General features: G+C 40.9%; 1 long non-coding RNA gene across 1 annotated transcript; it reads right to left on the bottom strand.

Moving 5' to 3' along the window:
* Nucleotides 1–1,948: 1,948 nt before the first annotated feature.
* Nucleotides 1,949–8,477, bottom strand: LOC125261375. The gene is made up of 3 exons (XR_007183274.1): nucleotides 8,231–8,477; nucleotides 3,148–3,152; nucleotides 1,949–1,960 (listed from the first exon to the last, which is right to left on the bottom strand). It is a non-coding gene; the product is annotated as an uncharacterized LOC125261375 (long non-coding RNA).
* Nucleotides 8,478–9,175: the final 698 nt, after the last annotated feature.

Raw genomic sequence — 9,175 nt, 5'->3', positions numbered from 1 at the left:
AAGGGAACCAATCAAAGCCAACGTGGTCTAAGGGAGGCTATAAGGCCTACTAACTCAAACAAACACATGGCAGGGCCTGTGGTAGTGTACATATGTGAGCAAACCATGATCAGTTAATCAGCATTGTAGAAAACAACTGCTAACTAGAAGGAGGCTAAATATCATAAAGCCTACAATCTGAGTTATATGCAATATAACTGCTAACAAGATCACCAGGGAGCTAAAATAGATACCAACTTTCCTCAAAAAGTGGTTCTAACTACCCTGAGTATGCAATCCAACAGGTGATGCACTCAGTGACACAAATACACCTCTTAACTGGGGAATATGTAGTCACCATCCTCTCAAATAGAGGCCGCTTTACAGCAGAAAGGGGTCTACTATTAAGAGAACAGGTACTAACCTGTGGCAGCATACGTAAGCTCACATATATATATATATATATATATATATATATATATATATATATATATATATATATGTAGGGCAAAAATCTAGAACTCAAAGTAACATAAAACTTTGAAATACATGCTATTTAAAAAGGAAAAACATTCCCATACAGATCCTCAAATCTGTTCTAAGCCTAGAAGACAAAAGGCTAAAAACTAGCATCGTCCAATCAAACTTGATAAATACTGATATCAAGTGGCTCAGAGGAATTCATTTCCCTTAGCATGAAAGTTCTAGGAAGTGGGGCCTAGCAAAAACCTGCATAACTTATCTACGCAAAGATAAGGGCCTACCACCTGAGAGACAGTATCAGGGAGTCAAAACAGTCTACGACCTAGCTGTTAATCTCACAATTGCGCCTACATAAGCAAGGGGATAATGGCATACGGCCTAACAACTCCCTCGGGAGGAGGCCAGAACTAGGAACTATACAACCTAATCAGGGATAGTAAATATAAGGTTATGTAAATAACACACCAAACCTAGCTCTAGCCTAGCCGCTAAGCTACGGGCCTTCTTACAAGGCCACAAGCCTAGTGAAGCCCGGGCTTCACCTCCAAATCTCATGGATAAGAGAAAGAAAGTGAAGCTCACAAGCAAACAATGTCAGGCGGCCGATTAAGGCCGACCTAAACATCTACATATTAGCTGAAGTGACAAGTGCTATCAACTTCAGTTTGCCAAAAAAACCCTAATTTTCCTGACTACATGCACAGAAAACTATACAGGAAATAAGGTCTTATTTCAAATGAATAAAATATAGACCCTCCTGCAGCTCAAAAACCAAAAACTCCTAATGCTCCTTTTTACATAAAAGGATGGAATCTAAGGTTCTTTAAGCTTAAAGATCCTCTTACTATCAAACAGAAACAGCGGGCTGATAGAAACAATGACTATGGGCCCAGCCATCAGTCTGACCATAAGAAGCATCTGAGCATGACATATGTATATATATACATATACATATACACACAGGAGGTGGAAGAAGAAGAGGAGAGGGTAGCTATAAATCGCCCTATATAGCTGGGAGATCGATCACAAACGCAACAGTGTTTCCTCCCCCTCCCGTCTGTCTGGGTTCAGATACAAATCTGAATGGCTAGGGGTTTTTCCATTCCTCACCGATCTCAAAAGCGGAGATCAGAACGGAATGGAAAGTATGGAAGCTGCCGTATTAATGGACAGAAAGGAACCGCTCGCCGAACCGTCCGCGCGCGGCCCCTTTCTTAACGCGCCCTCCCGGTAGCCGCAGCCCGCCGAGAAGCGTGTCTCAAACACACAGCAGCTCGCATACACCCGCCAGAGGAGCGCTCGCCGCTGGACGCGATGACGTCAAACACGAACGTCATCATCATCCGGGTGCTCTCGCCAGCCCCAGGGAAGTTGAGAGAATAAAACTTTCTCAAACTTCCCAACGAGCTCATCTGCGAGCCCTATGATTGCAGCCACCGTTAAGCCTTAGCACAAACAGGGGCCAGAACCACCAGGCAGAGATGCAGACAGCTCTTCCCTCAGGAAGAGTACCAAACGAGAACAGAGTAAACAACAGACAGACACACAGCAGTGCCCTCAAGCACTGTGTATGCGTGCTCCTCTCCAGACAGAAAACGCTCAGAAAAATATGTATATCAAGTGTCAAACCCTGGGACACGGATAAACACACTGTCATGAACGTTTGTAAGGTATATATAGAAAACCCTACCGGAGTCTTTTGGTATAGATGCAATCAGACAGAACAGGACCGAAAGACGAAAAAGATAGAGACTGTCTCTCCAGGCGCTCCCTTTATACTTCCGGGTCGCGCCGTATGACGTCATAGGCTGTCGCCGGCCAATAGGAATTGGAGTTGTTGGATAGTGTTTTCGACACCTGGGTCACGTGACGGTTCCCCAATGCGTTCTGTCAAACGCAGAGTGGAGTTCCCTTTCGAAAGGGAAAGCTATAAAAAGCTAAGAAATCAGAATGAATCAAGATCAGCACCTATTAAAACAGTTAAAACAAGGATAACTGACCATTAGCCTTATATTAGGCAATTCCTTCACTTTCGAATTAAAAGCATAACAGGTAATTAACAGAAATAGCTAATCACTTTTACAATTAACATAAAACATAAAACATTAAATCTTAAAACTCAAAGCAATTGCAACATATGTATAAGACACATCACATATGTAATTTCCACACCTTCAATATAACCACGGCCTCCAACAAAATATGCTGATTTGCCTTCCTCTCGCGCCTTTTTAATCACTGGCCACATCTTCTGCCTTGATTCTCTGTCCTCCTTCGTTAAATCTTCAGTGAAGTGCAGGCCATGATCACGAAGAAACGGGTTGTTTTTTGCAGCTTTCCACACTGCTTCCCTGTACCTCCTTATAACGAAGCGAATGATGACAGCACGAGACCTCGAATCGTTCAATTGCTTGGACCCCACACGGCGCGCGACATCGCAGCTGGTAGCTGATCCCTTTCTTGCGGTAACACTTGTTGACAGATACGAATCACCTCCTCGCGAACTTTCTCGTTCGCTGCTTCTGGGATGCCGTGCAGTTTCAAGTTCCATCTTCTGCCGTATCGTTCCAGATCTGTCACACGATTCATGCAGCTCAAAGTAGATTGCTCACTCTTCTCCACACGTCTTTCAATACAGCCCATCTTTTCTTTAAGAGTCTTGATTTCTGCACGTGTCGCGTTGACCATCTCTTCTAGTGCGTCGCTTCTGGTGTTAATGAGGTTAGCCAATTTAGTAACAATCTCGTCAGATTTATCCATACTGGGGTGCGTTTCCCAAAGCGAACTATGGTCGCAAGTTCCGTCGTTACCAATAGAGTTCAATGGGACTTACGACCATGGTTCACCAACGATGCTTTCGGGAAACGCACCCCTGGTTTGGGAAAGCGATGGTTTTTTTTTGGCTAATGGAGGCTTGCTGGGCGTTGTGGGTACTATGGGAAGTGAAGGAAATTCTTCTTCGTTGCCCAGATCGTGTATCACCCCGTCTTCATAGTCGTGATCGGTGTCAATCAACATGCTATTACTGTTCGCTGTTTTGCTAGCAGCACTTGGTCGTTTTTGTGCAGATTTAGGCATTTTGCCACAATGTTATAATGCAAACAATTTACCAAAATGCTATACACTTTGCTCAACACGAAAGATCTTTCCAAAAAACAAGTTTATCCTTCTTAATCAAATTTGATGCTGAGAGCTCGAAAATTCCGTCCTTTCACACCGCATCTTGGTCGGCCCCCCGCGTAGAATTGACGTGTTGTTACATTTTTGAAGAGGTGCACGTCAGGCTCCGTCGTAGGCTACACGTGCTACGCACAGCCTACGCCATTGCTACGGCGTACACTCGACGCAGAAGTATAAATCAGCCTTTATAAGTATACTAGTAGTGTACTATTTTAGTACTAGTAGTACATATTTAGTATATATTTAGTACATTTTTAGTATATATTTTTTTCATAAGTTTATAAGACTTTATAAGGCTACTCAATCAAAAGAGTAAACACAACTACAAGCTAATACTTTTAAGTATATCTCAATCAAAATATTAAGTATAAGTATAGGCCAAATGGAATCACTTCCTATAACACTAGATGTACTCGTTACATCAGAAGAATGGCATCTATGCTAATATTAGTTTCTCTGTTTATCCCAAGGTTTACCGTAGTCAGTCGGATCCGGCCCTATCCAGGTGAGATCGAGGACTTGCACCTACACAATGGCAACACAGCCATTTGGAGTTTGGGATCCTTTCCGCCGTCGCTTTTGGCTTGCTTATTTGGGGACACTTGACATTTGATTTTCGACAATGTTTTGATCTGCCTGCATCGACAGCCTTGTATGTGAACTAAACTGAGCTGTACAAAGACCATAACTATGGAGCACTAGTATAAGAGCACTCACTGACCACAGTTCCAATTTCTTAGTACTGAGCAAAATGAATAAATAAATAAATAAATAAATATTTAATTTTGTTTAATACTATTTTGAAAATTCTTCAATAAAGAATTAGCATACAAATAATTATTAAGTATAGTTAAATGTAGGTTATATAAATGTAACAATATGGATAAAATTGTTTTGGGACTCAGGCAGGGGATCCAAATGCAGCGTTTTTATTAAAGGTGAGCGTGGTCGTACAGGCAGGGTCAAACAGTATCAAACAGGTACAGCAGAGGGTAGACAGAATCGTAATCCAGGTACAGGCAGAGGTCAGGGCTGGCAGATATCACTCACAGGTCGGTATACAAAGCAAGGGTCAGGACAGGCAGCAACGGGTCAATAAACAGGGAACAGGCAAGAACGGTAACGACAGACAGACAGAGACAGACAGACAGACAGACAGACAGACAGACTCGGAATTGCAACAACAGTTAAAGGTGCCCTAGAATCAGAATTTGAATTTACCTCGGCATAGTTGAATAACAAGAGTTCAGTACATGGAAAAGACATACACTGAGTTTCAAACCCCATTGTTTCCTCCTTCTTATGTAAATCTCATTTGTTTAAAAGACTTCCGGAAAACACTCGGATCTCAACATAACACTGTTACGTAACAGTCGGGATCATTAATATGTATGACCCCAATATTTGCATAATGCCAGCCCATTCGACGCATTAGACAAGGAAAGGCAGTATTAACGTCTGGATCTGTGCACAGACAAGGTAAGCAAGCAAGAACAACAGCGAAAAATGGCAGATGGAGCAATAATAACTGACATGATCCATGATATCATGATATTTTTAGATTTTTAGATATTTTTGATATTTGTAAATTGTCTTTCTAAATGTTTCATTAGCATGTTGCTAATATACTGTTAAATGTGGTTAAAGTTACCATCGTTTCTTACTGTATTCACGGAGACGAGAGTCGTTGCTATTTTCATTTTTAAACACGTGCAGTCTGTATAATGCATAAACACAACTTCATTCTTTATAAATCTCTCCAACAGTGTGTAATGTTAGCTTTAGCCACAGAGCATAGCCTCAAACTCACACAGAATCAAATGTAACCATCTAAATAAATACTTTACTCACATAATTCGAAGCATGCATACAGCATGCATGACGAACATCTTGTAAAGATCCATTTGAGGGTTATATTAGCTGTGTGAACTTTGTAAATGCGCTGTAATATAGTTGAGAGCTCGTGTGGCAGATGGAGCGCATCTCTTAAAGGGGCCGTGCTGAAAAAATCAGTGCATAGTTAATGATGCCCCAAAATAGGCAGCTAAAAAAATTAATTAAAAAAAATCTATGGGGGTATTTTGAGCTGAAACTTCACAGACACATTCAGGGGACACCTAGGACTTATATTACATCTTGTAAAAAAAAAAAACAATCTAGGGCACCTTTAACAAGACTTCGCGGTGAGGTGGTGTGTGTGAAAGTCCTTTATAGTCCTGGTGATGAGCTGCAGCTGCGTGCGGTGATCAGTGTGCTAGGCTGTATGTGGCAACAAGTGATTGGTGTGGAGTGAACATGTGACTGACAGGGAGGATTGTGGGAAGTGTAGTCCGGGGAACTGACAGGAGCAGACGGTGATCGTGACAGCTACAGGGAAGTAGTCATTTAGTTATTGCTAAATTATTGGGTGCAGGGATGATTCATTTTTTAACCTGGGTCATAACAGTCAAACTTCTGCATTAAAAAATGACACAAACAAGGTGTATCAAACGGGCAATTTTTAGGCATATGTAACGATGACTGACTCAGTTGAGTAGTTGAATCCATGTGCTGTGTGTTATGAAAGGGTTAGTTCACCCAAAAATGAAATTATGTCATTAATTACACACCCTCATGTCGTTCCACACCCGTAAGACCTTCGTTCACCACATTCAATGCCCAGAAAAGTAGTAAAAACATTGTTAAAATAGTCAACATGACTAGAGGTTCAACCTTAATGATGTGAAGCGATGAGAATACTTTTTGTGTGCAAAAAACAAAACAAACATAACAACTTTATTCAACAATTTTTAATCTTCCCTGTCAGTCTGTTGCGCAGTTGGCACAGTGCTGCGTTTCCGGGTTTACGTCCAAACGCTGACTCATTATTGGCCAGCTCCTGCGTCAGCATCACACACATGCCTTGTGCTGCTCACGTGAACAGGCGTCAGCCAATACTAAGTCACAGTTCGGACATAGAACCTGGAAGCGCTGCAACGAATATAGTGTAGCAGAATGACGGGAGAGACGAACTTCTTGAATAAAGTCGTTATGTTTGTTTTGTTTTTGCACAAAAAAAATATTCTCATCGCTTCACAACATTAAGGTTGAACCACTGTAGTCACGTTGACTTAATGATGTTTTTATTACTTTTCTGGACATTGAAAGTGGTAATTTCATTGTTTTCAATGGAGGCTAAAAAACCCTCTTGGATTCCATTTAATTTGTGTTCCGATGATGAATGAAGGTCTTGCGGGTTTGGAACGAAATGAAGGTGTGTAATTAATGACAGAAATTTAATTTTTGGGTGTCAATCACTGAGAGAAAAAATTCACAAATTGGAAAGCGAGTTGAAACTTCATATACTTGATCCCTCACAATATGATGACAGCAAAATTAAATTTTTCACAGGACTGCCCAGTTTACAGACTTTCATGCTGTTGTTCAGCTCTGTGTCATCAGTTGTTCCTGTTACTACAAAACATTCGCTCAAGCCTACTCAGGAACTTCTTCTTACACTGATGAAGCTGCGCCTCAATCTGTCCGAGGAATTCTTAGGTCACCTTTTCAGGATTCATCAGTCAACGGTATCAAGAATTCTTCGTCGCTGGATAGATGTCCGTGGAGCCTTTAATTCATTAAAGTAAAAATAAGGCCTTAATTAGCATTAAAATGTTTAACTTTAAAATAGTTTCTAAGATCTTACAAATGCAACTGAACCAACACTGGTTTTCACTCACTGGTTTTTGAAATCGTAAAACCTTGTCACTGCATGCAACGACTTGCAGTAAATGAATGGCATTTTACACAAAATGAGTTTGAGTCACATTTAGAACATAGTGTGCAAGATTCTTCTTTTTTTTTTTTTACATAGCTTAATCTTAATCTTTTATTAAATACTAAAATACCCTGCCATTCATTTTAAAATGTGATTGTCAAATGACACCTCCCTGAAGACTGAGACTGATATTTGTAAAGCAAGCTTGATAAATAAAAATGATACTCTGCATGATATGGCCTGCTGAGATTCTTCTAGTTTTGACTATTTCAGCAGTTTTTACACCAACACAATTGGTTTTGGTGCTAATAGTTCAGCACTGTATTTCATGTAAACCATTTTCCCAGCAATTCTAGAAACACTCCATTCTTGGAAAAACTTTGAGCATGCAAAATCTGAACAGACACTGCAACTGTCATGATATGATGTAACATTCAGTGGCATCTTGTTTAAAAACATAATTCAACATATATCCAAAATCTAACAATATCTACTCCACTTTATTGCAGTACTGTAGATTTAAAGTTTGCACTCTTTTAATTAAGCTAAGATGTCGCACCAGGACATTGATCTTGTTTTGGTCACGTGATCTTAGTCTCCTGCTTTCACATCTACATGGAAGTCAATGGATTGAAAAGTGTGACTGACCCTTAAAATGAATTTCAGAAATAGAATCTGGGGAATCAAACAATGAATTAATTGACTATCAATAACATTCTGTGTTCATTTTGTTATTGATGTTTGTTCATTATAAATAAACACTGAATAAATTTACACACAAAAGACTGAGTCTCCCTGTATCGCTCAGGCTGCACTGCAGTGTCTATTCACAGGCGCGATCCCACTACTGATCGGCACGGGGGTTTTGACCTGCTCCGTCTCCGACCTGGGCCGGTTCACCCCTCCTTAGACGACCTGGTAGTCCCGGGCTCCCCCAGGAGCACCATATCGATACCGAACTTAGTGCGGACACCCGATCGACATAGTCCACTGCAGCCCAGAACCCCTGAGCTCAAGCGATCCTCCAGCCTCAGCCTCCCAGTAGCTTGGATTACAGGCGCGCGCCACTGCACCCGGCGAGAACTGCGAGAATCAGCGCTGCTACTGAATCTTACGGTGACCGGGAGGGGACATGTTCGGTTCATTTAGTTTTGTCGTGGCCACAATATATAAACTCGTGGGAACGTGATAATATGTCGTGGCCACAAGATATAAACTCTTGGGAACGTTAGCTATAATATGTCGTGGCCACAAGATATTAATTCGTGGGAACGTGATAATAACTCGTGGCCACGAGATCATTTTGTCGAGGTAACGACATCCTTATGTCGTGGCCACGCGATGTAAAGTCGTGGCCTCGAGATCATATGGTGAGGGAACGATATATTTTTCTCGTGGCCACGACTTCATTATGTTGAGGGAACGACATCTATTTCTCATGGCCACGAGTTACATGTGTAAACAACGCGCGCTACCATAGCAACCTGGAATTAAGAATGATAAAATAAGTGCGGAATTAAGAAATTATTATTAGGCTATTTGAATGCTGTCTAGTCAACATCGCGCGCAATGTAATAAGCTATAAATAGCCTATTGCGCGCGACGTTGCCACTATAGCATTCAAATGAAGTTTGTTATTATCAATTTGATGACAAACTTCATTTAATGATAATGAACATTTATCCATCCATCTCACAGCCTTTTAATCTGATCGTGTCTCTATAATAATAATAATAATAATAATTATTATTATTATTATTAATAGGCCTATGCCTA

Source organism: Megalobrama amblycephala, unplaced genomic scaffold (assembly GCF_018812025.1).
Source record: "Megalobrama amblycephala isolate DHTTF-2021 unplaced genomic scaffold, ASM1881202v1 scaffold405, whole genome shotgun sequence".
NCBI lineage: Eukaryota > Metazoa > Chordata > Actinopteri > Cypriniformes > Xenocyprididae > Megalobrama > Megalobrama amblycephala.
Note: the sequence above shows the minus strand (reverse complement) of the source record. Positions and strands in the feature narration are given on the sequence as shown.